Consider the following 13,691-nt stretch of genomic DNA (forward strand, 5'->3'; position numbering starts at 1 on the left):
AACCAGGAACAGAGCGAGGTCAAGAACAAGGAGAGTAGCGAGGTCGAAAACCAGAAGAGGAGCGAGCTTGAGAACCAGGAACGGAGCGAGGTCGAAAACCAGGAACGGAGAGAGGTCGAAAACCAGGAGAGGAGCGAGCTTGAGAACCAGGACTGGAGCGAGCTTGAGAACCAGGAATGGAGCGAGGTTGAGAACCAGGAGCAGAATGAGGTCAAAAACCAGGAGCGGAGCAAGGTCGAGAACCAGGAACGGAGCTAGGTCGAGAACCAGGAGAGAAGCGAGGTCGAAAACTAGGAGCGGAGTGAGGTCGAGAACCAGGAACGGAGTGAGGTCGAGAACCAGGAACGGAGCGAGGTCGAGAACCAGGAACAGAGCGAGGTCAAGAACAAGGAGAGGAGCGAGGTCAAAAACCAGGAGGGGAGCGAAGTCGAGAACCAGGAGCGGAACAAGGTCGAGAACCAGGAGTGGTGCGAGGTCGAGAATCAAGAGCGGAGCGAGGTCGAGAACCAGGAACGGAGAGAGGTCGAAAACCAGGAGAGGAGCAAGGTTGATAACCAGGAGTGGAGTGAGGTCAAGAACCAGGAGTGGCGCGAGGTTGAGAACCAGGAATGGAGCGAGGTTGAGAACCAGGAGAGGAGCGAGGTCGAAAACAAGGAGAGGAGCGAGTTTGAGAACCAGGAGAGGAGCAAGGTCGAGAACCAGGAACGGAGTGAGGTCGAAAACCAGAAGAGGAGCGAGGTCGAGAACCAGGAGAGGAGCGAGGTTGAGAACCAGGAACGGAGCGAGGTTGAGAACCAGGAGCGGAGCGAGGTCGAGAACCAGGAACGGAGCGAGGTCGAGAACAAGGAGCGGAGCGAGGTCGAAAACCAGGAGAGGAGCGAGGTCGAGAACCAGGAGCAGTGCAGTCGGGTCCCAGGAGTGGAGCGAGGTCGTGTCCCAGGTGTGGCGTGAGGTTGAGAACCAGGAGAGGAGCAAGGTCGAGAACCAGGGACGGAGAGAGGTCGAATACCAGGAGAGGAGCGAGCTTGAGAACCAGGAATGGAGCGAGCTTGAGAACCAGGAATTGAGCGAGGTTGAGAACCAGGAGCAGAGCGAGGTCAAAAACCAGGAGCGGAGCGAGGTTGAGAACCAGGAATGGAGAGAGGTCGAAAACCAGGAGAGGAGCGAGGTCGAAAACAAGGAGAGGATCGAGTTCGAGAACCAGGAGCGGAGCGAGGTCGTGAACCAGGAGAGGAGCGAGGTCGAGAACCAGGAGCGGAGCGAGGTCGAGAACCAGGAATGGATCGAGGTCGAGAACCAGGAGAAGGGCGAGGTCGAGAACCAGGAACAGAGCGAGGTCAAGAACAAGGAGAGGAGCGAGGTCGAGAACCAGAAGAGGAGCGAGCTTGAGAACCAGGAACGGAGCGAGGTCGAAAACCAGGAACGGAGAGAGGTCGAAAACCAGGAGAGGAGCGAGGTCGAGAACCAGGAGCAGAGCGAGGTCGAGAACCAGGAGAGGAGCGAGGTCGAAAACCAGGATAGGAGCGAGGTCGAGAACCAGGAGAGGAGTGAGGTTGAGAACCAGGAGAGGAGCGAGGTCGAGAACCAGGAAGGGAGCGAGGTCGAGAACCAGGAGAGGGGCGAGGTCGAGAACCAGGAATGGAGCGAGGTCGAGAACCAGGAGAGGAGCGAGGTCGAGAACCAGGAACGGATCGAGGTCGAGAGCCAGGAGCGGAGCGAGGTCGAGAACCAGGAACGGAGCGAGGTCGAGAACCAGGAGAGGAGCGAGATCGAGAACCAGGAGAGGAGCGAGGTCGAAAACCAGGAGAGGAGTGAGGTTGAGAACCAGGAATGGAGCGAGGTTGAGAACCAGGAATGGAGAGAGGTCGAAAACCAGGAGAGGAGCGAGGTTGAGAACCAGGAACGGAGCGAGGTTGAGAACCAGGAGCGGAGTGAGGGCGAGAACCAGGAACGGAGCGAGGTCGAGAACAAGGAGCGGAGCGAGGTCGAAAACCAGGAGAGGAGCGAGGTCGAGAACCAGGAGTGGAGCGAGGTCGAGAACCAGGAGCAGTGCAGTCGGGTCCCAGGAGTGGAGCGAGGTCGTGTCCCAGGTGTGGCTTGAGGTTGAGAACCAGGAGAGGAGCGAGGTCGAGAACCAGGAGTGGAGCGAGTTCGATAACCAGGAGAGGAGCGAGGTCGAGAACCAGGAATGGAGCGAGGTCGAGAACCAGGAATGGAGCGAGGTCGAGAACCAGGAGCAGAGCGAGGTCGAGAACCAATAAGGGAGCGAGGTCGAGAACCAGGAATGGAGCGAGGTCGAGAACCAGGAACAGAGCGAGGTCGAGAACCAGGAGCAGAGCGAGGTCGAGAACCAGGAAGGGAGCGAGGTCGAGAACCAGGAGAGGAGCGAGGTCGAGAACCAGGAGAGGAGTGAGGTCGAGAACCAGGAATGGAGCGAGGTCGAGAACCAGGAGAGGAGCGAGGTCGAGAACCAGGAACGGATCGAGGTCGAGAACCAGGAGCGGAGCGAGGTCGAGAACCAGGAACGGAGCGAGGTCGAGAACCAGGAGAGGAGCGAGATCGAGAACCAGGAGAGGAGCGAGGTCGAAAACCAGGAGAGGAGTGAGGTTGAGAACCAGGAATGGAGCGAGGTTGAGAACCAGGAATGGAGAGAGGTCGAAAACCAGGAGAGGAGCGAGGTTGAGAACCAGGAACGGAGCGAGGTTGAGAACCAGGAGCGGAGTGAGGGCGAGAACCAGGAACGGAGCGAGGTCGAGAACAAGGAGCGGAGCGAGGTCGAAAACCAGGAGAGGAGCGAGGTCGAGAACCAGGAGTGGAGCGAGGTCGAGAACCAGGAGCAGTGCAGTCGGGTCCCAGGAGTGGAGCGAGGTCGTGTCCCAGGTGTGGCGTGAGGTTGAGAACCAGGAGAGGAGCGAGGTCGAGAACCAGGAGTGGAGCGAGTTCGATAACCAGGAGAGGAGCGAGGTCGAGAACCAGGAACGGAGCGAGGTCGAGAACCAGGAATGGAGCGAGGTCGAGAACCAGGAGCAGAGCGAGGTCGAGAACCAATAAGGGAGCGAGGTCGAGAACCAGGAACGGAGCGAGGTCGAGAACCAGGAACAGAGCGAGGTCGAGAACCAGGAGCAGAGCGAGGTCGAGAACCAGGAAGGGAGCGAGGTCGAGAACCAGGAGAGGAGCGAGGTCGAGAACCAGGAGAGGAGCGAGGTCGAGAACCAGGAATGGAGCGAGGTCGAGAACCAGGAGAGGAGCGAGGTCGAGAACCAGGAACAGATCGAGGTCGAGAACCAGCAGCGGAGCGAGGTCGAGAACCAGGAACGGAGCGAGGTCGAGAACCAGGAGAGGAGCGAGGTCGAGAACCAGGAGAGGAGCGAGGTCGAAAACCAGGAGAGGAGCAAGGTCGAGAACCAGGAACGGAGCGACGTCGAGAAACAGGAGAGGAGCGAGGTCGAGAACCAGGAGAGGAGCGAGGTCGAGAGCCAGGAGAGGAGCGAGGTCGAGAACCAGGAGCGGAGCGAGGACGAGAACCAGGAACGGATCGAGGTCGAGAACCAGGAGAGGGGCGAGGTCGAGAAACAGGAACGGAGCGAGGTCGAGACCGAGGAGAGGAGCGAGGTCGAGAACCAGGAACGGATCGAGGTCGAGAACCAGGAGCGGATCGAGGTTGAGAACCAGGAGCGGAGCAAGGTCGAGAACCAGGAACGGAGCTAGGTCGAGAACCAGGAGAGAAGCGAGGTCGAAAACCAGGAGCGGAGCGAGGTCGAGAACCAGGAACGGAGTGAGGTCGAGAACCAGGAACGGAGCGAGGTCGAGAACCAGGAACAGAGCGAGGTCAAGAACAAGGAGAGGAGCGAGGTCGAAAACCAGAAGAGGAGTGAACTTGAGAACCAGGAACGGAGCGAGGTCGAAAACCAGGAACGGAGAGAGGTCGAAAACCAGGAGAGGAGCGAGCTTGATAACCAGGAATGGATCGAGCTTGAGAACCAGGAATGGAGCGAGGTTGAGAACCAGGAGCAGAGCGAGGTCAAAAACCAGGAGCGGAGCGAGGTCGAGAACCAGGAACGGAGCTAGGTCGAGAACCAGGAGAGAAGCGAGGTCGAAAACCAGGAGCGGAGCGAGGTCGAGAACCAGGAACGGAGTGAGGTCGAGAACCAGGAACGGAGCGAGGTCGAGAACCAGGAACAGAGCGAGGTCAAGAAGAAGGATAGGAGCGAGGTCGAGAACCAGAAGAGGAGCGAGCTTGAGATCCAGGAACGGAGCGAGGTCGAAAACCAGGAACGGAGAGAGGTTGAAAACCAGAAGAGGAGTGAGGTCGAGAACCAGGAGCAGAGCGAGGTCGAGGACCAGGAGAGGAGCGAGGTCGAAAACCAGGAGAGGAGCGAGGTCGAGAACCAGGAGAGGAGCGAGCTTGAGAACCAGGAATGGAGCGAGCTTGAGAACCAGGAATGGAGCGAGGTTGAGAACCAGGAGCAGAGCGAGGTCAAAAACCAGGAGCGGAGCGAGGTTGAGAACCAGGAATGGAGAGAGGTCGAAAACCAGGAGAGGAGCGAGGTCGAAAACAAGGAGAGGATCGAGTTCGAGAACCAGGAGCGGAGCGAGGTCGAGAACCAGGAACGGAGCGAGGTCGAAAACCAGGAGAGGTGCGAGGTCGTGAACCAGGAGAGGAGCGAGGTCGAGAACCAGGAGTGGAGCGAGGTCGAGAACCAGGAATGGATCGAGGTCGAGAACCAGGAGAAGGGCGAGGTCGAGAACCAGGAACAGAGCGAGGTCAAGAACAAGGAGAGGAGCGAGGTCGAGAACCAGAAGAGGAGCGAGCTTGAGAACCAGGAACGGAGCGAGGTCGAAAACCAGGAACGGAGAGAGGTCGAAAACCAGGAGAGGAGCGAGGTCGAGAACCAGGAGCAGAGCGAGGTCGAGAACCAGGAGAGGAGCGAGGTCGAAAACCAGGATAGGAGCGAGGTCGAGAACCAGGAGAGGAGTGAGGTTGAGAACCAGGAGAGGAGCGAGGTCGAGAACCAGGAAGGGAGCGAGGTCGAGAACCAGGAGAGGGGCGAGGTCGAGAACCAGGAATGGAGCGAGGTCGAGAACCAGGAGAGGAGCAAGGTCGAGAACCAGGAACGGATCGAGGTCGAGAACCAGGAGCGGAGCGAGGTCGAGAACCAGGAACGGAGCGAGGTCGAGAACCAGGAGAGGAGCGAGATCGAGAACCAGGAGAGGAGCGAGGTCGAAAACCAGGAGAGGAGCGAGGTTGAGCACCAGGAGAGGAGCGAGGTCGAGAACCAGGAACGGAGAGATGTCGAAAACCAGGAGAGGAGCGAGGTCGAGAACCAGGAACGGAGCGAGGTCGAGAACCAGGAACGGAGAGAGGTCAAAAACCAGGAGAGGAGCGAGCTTGAGAACCAGGAATGGAGCGAGCTTGAGAACCAGGAATGGAGCGAGGTTGAGAACCAGGAGCAGAGCGAGGTCAAAAACCAGGAGCGGAGCGAGGTCGAGAACCAGGAACGGAGCTAGGTCGAGAACCAGAAGAGGAGCGAGGTCGAGAACCAGGAGCGGAGCGAGGTTGAGAACCAGGAGAGGAGCGAGGTTGAGAACCAGGATAGGAGCGAGGTCGAAAACCACGAGAGGAGCGAGGTCGAAAACAAGGAGAGGATCGAGTTCGAGAACCAGGAGCGGAGCGAGGTCGAGAACCAGGAACGGAGCGAGGTCGAAAACCAGGAGAGGAGCGAGGTCGTGAACCAGGAGAGGAGCGAGGTCGAGAACCAGGAGTGGAGCGAGGTCGAGAACCAGGAATGGATCGAGGTCGAGAACCAGGAGAAGGGCGAGGTCGAGAACCAGGAACAGAGCGAGGTCAAGAACAAGGAGAGGAGCGAGGTCGAGAACCAGAAGAGGAGCGAGCTTGAGAACCAGGAACGGAGCGAGGTCGAAAACCAGGAACGGAGAGAGGTCGAAAACCAGGAGAGGAGCGAGGTCGAGAACCAGGAGCAGAGCGAGGTCGAGAACCAGGAGAGGAGCGAGGTCGAAAACCAGGATAGGAGCGAGGTCGAGAACCAGGAGAGGAGTGAGGTTGAGAACCAGGAGAGGAGCGAGGTCGAGAACCAGGAAGGGAGCGAGGTCGAGAACCAGGAGAGGGGCGAGGTCGAGAACCAGGAATGGAGCGAGGTCGAGAACCAGGAGAGGAGCGAGGTCGAGAACCAGGAACGGATCGAGGTCGAGAACCAGGAGCGGAGCGAGGTCGAGAACCAGGAACGGAGCGAGGTCGAGAACCAGGAGAGGAGCGAGATCGAGAACCAGGAGAGGAGCGAGGTCGAAAACCAGGAGAGGAGCGAGGTTGAGCACCAGGAGAGGAGCGAGGTCGAGAACCAGGAACGGAGAGATGTCGAAAACCAGGAGAGGAGCGAGGTCGAGAACCAGGAACGGAGCGAGGTCGAGAACCAGGAACGGAGAGAGGTCAAAAACCAGGAGAGGAGCGAGCTTGAGAACCAGGAATGGAGCGAGCTTGAGAACCAGGAATGGAGCGAGGTTGAGAACCAGGAGCAGAGCGAGGTCAAAAACCAGGAGCGGAGCGAGGTCGAGAACCAGGAACGGAGCTAGGTCGAGAACCAGAAGAGGAGCGAGGTCGAGAACCAGGAGCGGAGCGAGGTTGAGAACCAGGAGAGGAGCGAGGTTGAGAACCAGGATAGGAGCGAGGTCGAAAACCACGAGAGGAGCGAGGTCGAGAACCAGGAGAGGAGTGAGGTTGAGAACCAGGAATGGAGCGAGGTTGAGAACCAGGAATTGAGAGAGGTCGAAAACCAGGAGAGGAGCGAGCTTGAGAACCAGGAATGGAGCGAGCTTGAGAACCAGGAATGGAGCGAGGTTGAGAACCAGGAGAAGAGCGAGGTCGAAAATCAGGAGAGGAGCGAGGTCGAGAACCAGGAGAGGAGTGAGGTTGAGAACCAGGAGAGGAGCGAGGTCGAGAACCAGGAAGGGAGCGAGGTCGAGAACCAGGAGAGGAGCGAGGTCGAGAACCAGGAGAGGAGCGAGGTCGAAAACCAGGAGAGGAGCGAGGTTGAACACCAGGAGAGGAGCGAGGTCGAGAAACAGGAACGGAGAGATGTCGAAAACCAGGAGAGGAGCGAGGTCGAGAACCAGGAACGGAGCGAGGTCGAGAACCAGGAACGGAGAGAGGTCAAAAACCAGGAGAGGAGCGAGCTTGAGAACCAGGAATGGAGCGAGCTTGAGAACCAGGAATGGAGCGAGGTTGAGAACCAGGAGCAGAGCGAGGTCAAAAACCAGGAGCGGAGCGAGGTCGAGAACCAGGAACGGAGCTAGGTCGAGAACCAGAAGAGGAGCGAGGTCGAGAACCAGGAGCGGAGCGAGGTTGAGAACCAGGAGAGGAGCGAGGTTGAGAACCAGGAGAGGAGCGAGGTCGAAAACCACGAGAGGAGCGAGGTCGAGAACCAGGAGAGGAGTGAGGTTGAGAACCAGGAATGGAGCGAGGTTGAGAACCAGGAATGGAGAGAGGTCGAAAACCAGGAGAGGAGCGAGCTTGAGAACCAGGAATGGAGCGAGCTTGAGAACCAGGAATGGAGCGAGGTTGAGAACCAGGAGAAGAGCGAGGTCGAAAATCAGGAGAGGAGCGAGGTCGAGAACCAGGAGAGGAGCGAGGTCGAGAACCAGGAGAGGAGTGAGGTTGAGAACCAGGAGAGGAGCGAGGTCGAGAACCAGGAAGGGAGCGAGGTCGAGAACCAGGAGAGGAGCGAGGTCGAGAACCAGGAGAGGAGCGAGGTCGAGAAGCTGGAGAGGAGCGAGGTCGAGAACCAGGTACGGAGCGAGGTCGAGAACCAGGGGTGGAGCGAGGTCGAGAACCAGGAGAAGAGCGAGGTCGAGAACCAGGAGAGGAGCGAGGTCGAGAACCAGGAGAGGAGCGAGGTCAAGAAGCTGGAGAGGAGCGAGGTTGAGAACCAGGAACGGATCGAGGTCGAGAACCAGGAGCGGATCGAGGTCGAGAACCTGGAGCGGAGCGAGGTCGAGAACCAGGAACAGAGCTAGGTCGAGAACCAGGAGAGAAGCGAGGTCGAAAACCAGGAGCGGAGCGAGGTCGAGAACCAGGAACGGAGTGAGGTCGAGATCCAGGAACGGAGCGAGGTCGAGAACCAGGAACAGAGCGAGTTCAAGAACAAGGAGAGGAGCGAGGTCGAAAACCAGAAGAGGAGCGAGCTTGAGAACCAGGAACAGAGCGAGGTCGAGAACCAGGAACGGAGAGAGGTCGAATACCAGGAGAGGAGCGAGCTTGAGAACCAGGAATGGAGCGAGCTTGAGAACCAGGAATAGATCGAGGTTGAGAACCAGGAGCAGAGCGAGGTCAAAAACCAGGAGCGGAGCGAGGTTGAGAACCAGGAATGGAGCGAGGTTGAGAACCAGGAGAGGAGCGAGGTCGAAAACAAGGAGAGGATCGAGTTCGAGAACCAGGAGCGGAGCGAGGTCGAGAACCAGGAACGGAGCGAGGTCGAAAACCAGGAGAGGAGCGAGGTCGTAAACCAGGAGAGGAGCGAGGTCGAGAACCAGGAGCGGAGCGAGGTCGAGAACCAGGAATGGACCGAGGTCGAGAACCAGGAGAAGGGCGAGGTCGAGAACCAGGAGCAGAGCGAGGTCGAGAACCAGGAACGGAGCGAGGTCGAGAACCAGGAGAGGAGCGAGGTAGAGAACCAGGAGAGGAGCGAGGTCGAGAACCAGGAGAGGAGCGAGGTCGCGAGCCATGAGCGGAGCGAGGTCGAAAACCAGGAGAGGAGCGAGGTCGAGAACCCGGAGCGGAGCGTAGTCGAGAACCAGGAACGGATCGAGGTCGAGAACCAGGAGAGGGGCGAAGTCGAGAACCAGGAGAGGAGTGAGGTTGAGAACCAGGAACAGAGCGAGGTCGAGAACCAGGAGAGGAGCGAGGTCGAAAACCAGGAGAGGAGCGAGGTCGAGAAACAGGAACGGAGCGAGGTCGAGACCGAGGAGAGGAGCGAGGTCGAGAACCAGGAACGGATCGAGGTCGAGAACCAGGAGCGGATCGAGGTTGAGAACCAGGAGCGGAGCAAGGTCGAGAACCAGGAACGGAGCGAGGTCGAGAACCAGGAGAGAAGCGAGGTCGAAAACCAGGAGCGGAGCGAGGTCGAGAACCAGGAACGGAGTGAGGTCGAGAACCAGGAACGGAGCGAGGTCGAGAACCAGGAACAGAGCGAGGTCAAGAACAAGGAGAGGAGCGAGGTCGAAAACCAGAAGAGGAGCGAGCTTGAGAACCAGGAACGGAGCGAGGTCGAGAACCAGGGACGGAGAGAGGTCGAATACCAGGAGAGGAGCGAGCTTGAGAACCAGGAATGGAGCGAGCTTGAGAACCAGGAATGGAGCGAGGTTGAGAACCAGGAGCAGAGCGAGGTCACAAACCAGGAGCGGAGCGAGGTTGAGAACCAGGAATGGAGAGAGGTCGAAAACCAGGAGAGGAGCGAGGTCGAAAACAAGGAGAGGATCGAGTTCGAGAACCAGGAGCGGAGCGAGGTCGAGAACCAGGAACGGAGCGAGGTTGAAAACCAGGAGAGGAGCGAGGTCGTGAACCAGGAGAGGAGCGAGGTCGAGAACCAGGAGCGGAGCGAGGACGAGAACCAGGAACGGATCGAGGTCGAGAACCAGGAGAGGGGCGAGGTCGAGAAACAGGAACGGAGCGAGGTCGAGACCGAGGAGAGGAGCGAGGTCGAGAACCAGGAACGGATCGAGGTCGAGAACCAGGAGCGGATCGAGGTTGAGAACCAGGAGCGGAGCAAGGTCGAGAACCAGGAACGGAGCTAGGTCGAGAACCAGGAGAGAAGCGAGGTCGAAAACCAGGAGCGGAGCGAGGTCGAGAACCAAGAACGGAGTGAGGTCGAGAACCAGGAACGGAGCGAGGTCGAGAACCAGGAACAGAGCGAGGTCAAGAACAAGGAGAGGAGCGAGGTCGAGAACCAGAAGAGGAGCGAGCTTGAGAACCAGGAACGGAGCGAGGTCGAAAACCAGGAACGGAGAGAGGTTGAAAACCAGGAGAGGAGCGAGGTCGAGAACCAGGAGCAGAGCGAGGTCGAGAACCAGGAGAGGAGCGAGGTCGAAAACCAGGATAGGAGCGAGGTCGAGAACCAGGAGAGGAGTGAGGTTGAGAACCAGGAGAGGAGCGAGGTCGAGAACCAGGAAGGGAGCGAGGTCGAGAACCAGGAGAGGGGCGAGGTCGAGAACCAGAAATGGAGCGAGGTCGAGAACCAGGAGAGGAGCGAGGTCGAGAACCAGGAACGGATCGAGGTCGAGAACCAGGAGCGGAGCGAGGTCGAGAACCAGGAACGGAGCGAGGTCGAGAACCAGGAGAGGAGCGAGATCGAGAACCAGGAGAGGAGCGAGGTCGAAAACCAGGAGAGGAGCGAGGTTGAGCACCAGGAGAGGAGCGAGGTCGAGAACCAGGAACGGAGAGATGTCGAAAACCAGGAGAGGAGCGAGGTCGAGAACCAGGAACGGAGCGAGGTCGAGAACCAGGAACGGAGAGAGGTCAAAAACCAGGAGAGGAGCGAGCTTGAGAACCAGGAATGGAGCGAGCTTGAGAACCAGGAATGGAGCGAGGTTGAGAACCAGGAGCAGAGCGAGGTCAAAAACCAGGAGCGGAGCGAGGTCGAGAACCAGGAACGGAGCTAGGTCGAGAACCAGAAGAGGAGCGAGGTCGAGAACCAGGAGCGGAGCGAGGTTGAGAACCAGGAGTGGAGCGAGGTTGAGAACCAGGATAGGAGCGAGGTCGAAAACCACGAGAGGAGCGAGGTCGAGAACCAGGAGAGGAGTGAGGTTGAGAACCAGGAATGGAGCGAGGTTGAGAACCAGGAATTGAGAGAGGTCGAAAACCAGGAGAGGAGCGAGCTTGAGAACCAGGAATGGAGCGAGCTTGAGAACCAGGAATGGAGCGAGGTTGAGAACCAGGAGAAGAGCGAGGTCGAAAATCAGGAGAGGAGCGAGGTCGAGAACCAGGAGAGGAGTGAGGTTGAGAACCAGGAGAGGAGCGAGGTCGAGAACCAGGAAGGGAGCGAGGTCGAGAACCAGGAGAGGAGCGAGGTCGAGAACCAGGAGAGGAGCGAGGTCGAAAACCAGGAGAGGAGCGAGGTTGAACACCAGGAGAGGAGCGAGGTCGAGAAACAGGAACGGAGAGATGTCGAAAACCAGGAGAGGAGCGAGGTCGAGAACCAGGAACGGAGCGAGGTCGAGAACCAGGAACGGAGAGAGGTCAAAAACCAGGAGAGGAGCGAGCTTGAGAACCAGGAATGGAGCGAGCTTGAGAACCAGGAATGGAGCGAGGTTGAGAACCAGGAGCAGAGCGAGGTCAAAAACCAGGAGCGGAGCGAGGTCGAGAACCAGGAACGGAGCTAGGTCGAGAACCAGAAGAGGAGCGAGGTCGAGAACCAGGAGCGGAGCGAGGTTGAGAACCAGGAGAGGAGCGAGGTTGAGAACCAGGAGAGGAGCGAGGTCGAAAACCACGAGAGGAGCGAGGTCGAGAACCAGGAGAGGAGTGAGGTTGAGAACCAGGAATGGAGCGAGGTTGAGAACCAGGAATGGAGAGAGGTCGAAAACCAGGAGAGGAGCGAGCTTGAGAACCAGGAATGGAGCGAGCTTGAGAACCAGGAATGGAGCGAGGTTGAGAACCAGGAGAAGAGCGAGGTCGAAAATCAGGAGAGGAGCGAGGTCGAGAACCAGGAGAGGAGCGAGGTCGAGAACCAGGAGAGGAGTGAGGTTGAGAACCAGGAGAGGAGCGAGGTCGAGAACCAGGAAGGGAGCGAGGTCGAGAACCAGGAGAGGAGCGAGGTCGAGAACCAGGAGAGGAGCGAGGTCGAGAAGCTGGAGAGGAGCGAGGTCGAGAACCAGGTACGGAGCGAGGTCGAGAACCAGGGGTGTAGCGAGGTCGAGAACCAGGAGAAGAGCGAGGTCGAGAACCAGGAGAGGAGCGAGGTCGAGAACCAGGAGAGGAGCGAGGTCAAGAAGCTGGAGAGGAGCGAGGTTGAGAACCAGGAACGGATCGAGGTCGAGAACCAGGAGCGGATCGAGGTCGAGAACCTGGAGCGGAGCGAGGTCGAGAACCAGGAACAGAGCTAGGTCGAGAACCAGGAGAGAAGCGAGGTCGAAAACCAGGAGCGGAGCGAGGTCGAGAACCAGGAACGGAGTGAGGTCGAGATCCAGGAACGGAGCGAGGTCGAGAACCAGGAACAGAGCGAGTTCAAGAACAAGGAGAGGAGCGAGGTCGAAAACCAGAAGAGGAGCGAGCTTGAGAACCAGGAACAGAGCGAGGTCGAGAACCAGGAACGGAGAGAGGTCGAATACCAGGAGAGGAGCGAGCTTGAGAACCAGGAATGGAGCGAGCTTGAGAACCAGGAATATATCGAGGTTGAGAACCAGGAGCAGAGCGAGGTCAAAAACCAGGAGCGGAGCGAGGTTGAGAACCAGGAATGGAGCGAGGTTGAGAACCAGGAGAGGAGCGAGGTCGAAAACAAGGAGAGGATCGAGTTCGAGAACCAGGAGCGGAGCGAGGTCGAGAACCAGGAACGGAGCGAGGTCGAAAACCAGGAGAGGAGCGAGGTCGTAAACCAGGAGAGGAGCGAGGTCGAGAACCAGGAGCGGAGCGAGGTCGAGAACCAGGAATGGACCGAGGTCGAGAACCAGGAGAAGGGCGAGGTCGAGAACCAGGAGCAGAGCGAGGTCGAGAACCAGGAACGGAGCGAGGTCGAGAACCAGGAGAGGAGCGAGGTAGAGAACCAGGAGAGGAGCGAGGTCGAGAACCAGGAGAGGAGCGAGGTCGCGAGCCATGAGCGGAGCGAGGTCGAAAACAGGAGAGGAGCGAGGTCGAGAACCCGGAGCGGAGCGTAGTCGAGAACCAGGAACGGATCGAGGTCGAGAACCAGGAGAGGGGCGAAGTCGAGAACCAGGAGAGGAGTGAGGTTGAGAACCAGGAACAGAGCGAGGTCGAGAACCAGGAGAGGAGCGAGGTCGAAAACCAGGAGAGGAGCGAGGTCGAGAACCAGGAGAGGAGTGAGGTTGAGAACCAGGAGAGGAGCGAGGTCGAGAACCAGGAAGGGAGCGAGGTCGAGAACCAGGAGAGGAGCGAGTTCGAGAACCAGGAGAGGAGCGAGGTCGAGAAGCTGGAGAGGAGCGAGGTCGAAAACCAGGTACGGAGCGAGGTCGAGAACCAGGGGCGGAGCGAGGTCGAGAACCAGGAAGGGAGCGAGGTCGAGAACCAGGAGAGGAGCGAGGTCGAGAACCAGGAGAGGAGCGAGGTCGAGAAGCTGGAGAGGAGCGAGGTCGAGAACCAGGAACGGAGCGAGGTCGAGAACCAGGAGCGGATCGAGGTCGAGAACCAGGAGCGGAGTGAGGTCGAGAACCAGGAGCGGAGCGAGGTCGAGAACCAGGAACGGATCGAGGTCGAGAACCAGGAGAGGGGCGATGTCGAGAACCAGGAATGGAGTGAGGTCGAGAACCAGGAGAGGAGCGAGGTCGAGAACCAGGAACGGATCGAGGTCGAGAACCAGGAGCGGAGCGAGGTCGAGAACCAGGAACCGAGCGAGGTCGAGAACCAGGAGAGGAGCGAGGTCGAGAACCAGGAGAGGAGCGATGTCGAAAACCAGGAGAGGAGCGAGTTTGAGCACCAGGAGAGGAGCGAGGTCGAGAACCAGGAACGGAGAGAT

This window comes from Pristiophorus japonicus, chromosome 2, assembly GCF_044704955.1.
Source record: "Pristiophorus japonicus isolate sPriJap1 chromosome 2, sPriJap1.hap1, whole genome shotgun sequence".
Classification (NCBI taxonomy): Eukaryota; Metazoa; Chordata; class Chondrichthyes; family Pristiophoridae; genus Pristiophorus; species Pristiophorus japonicus.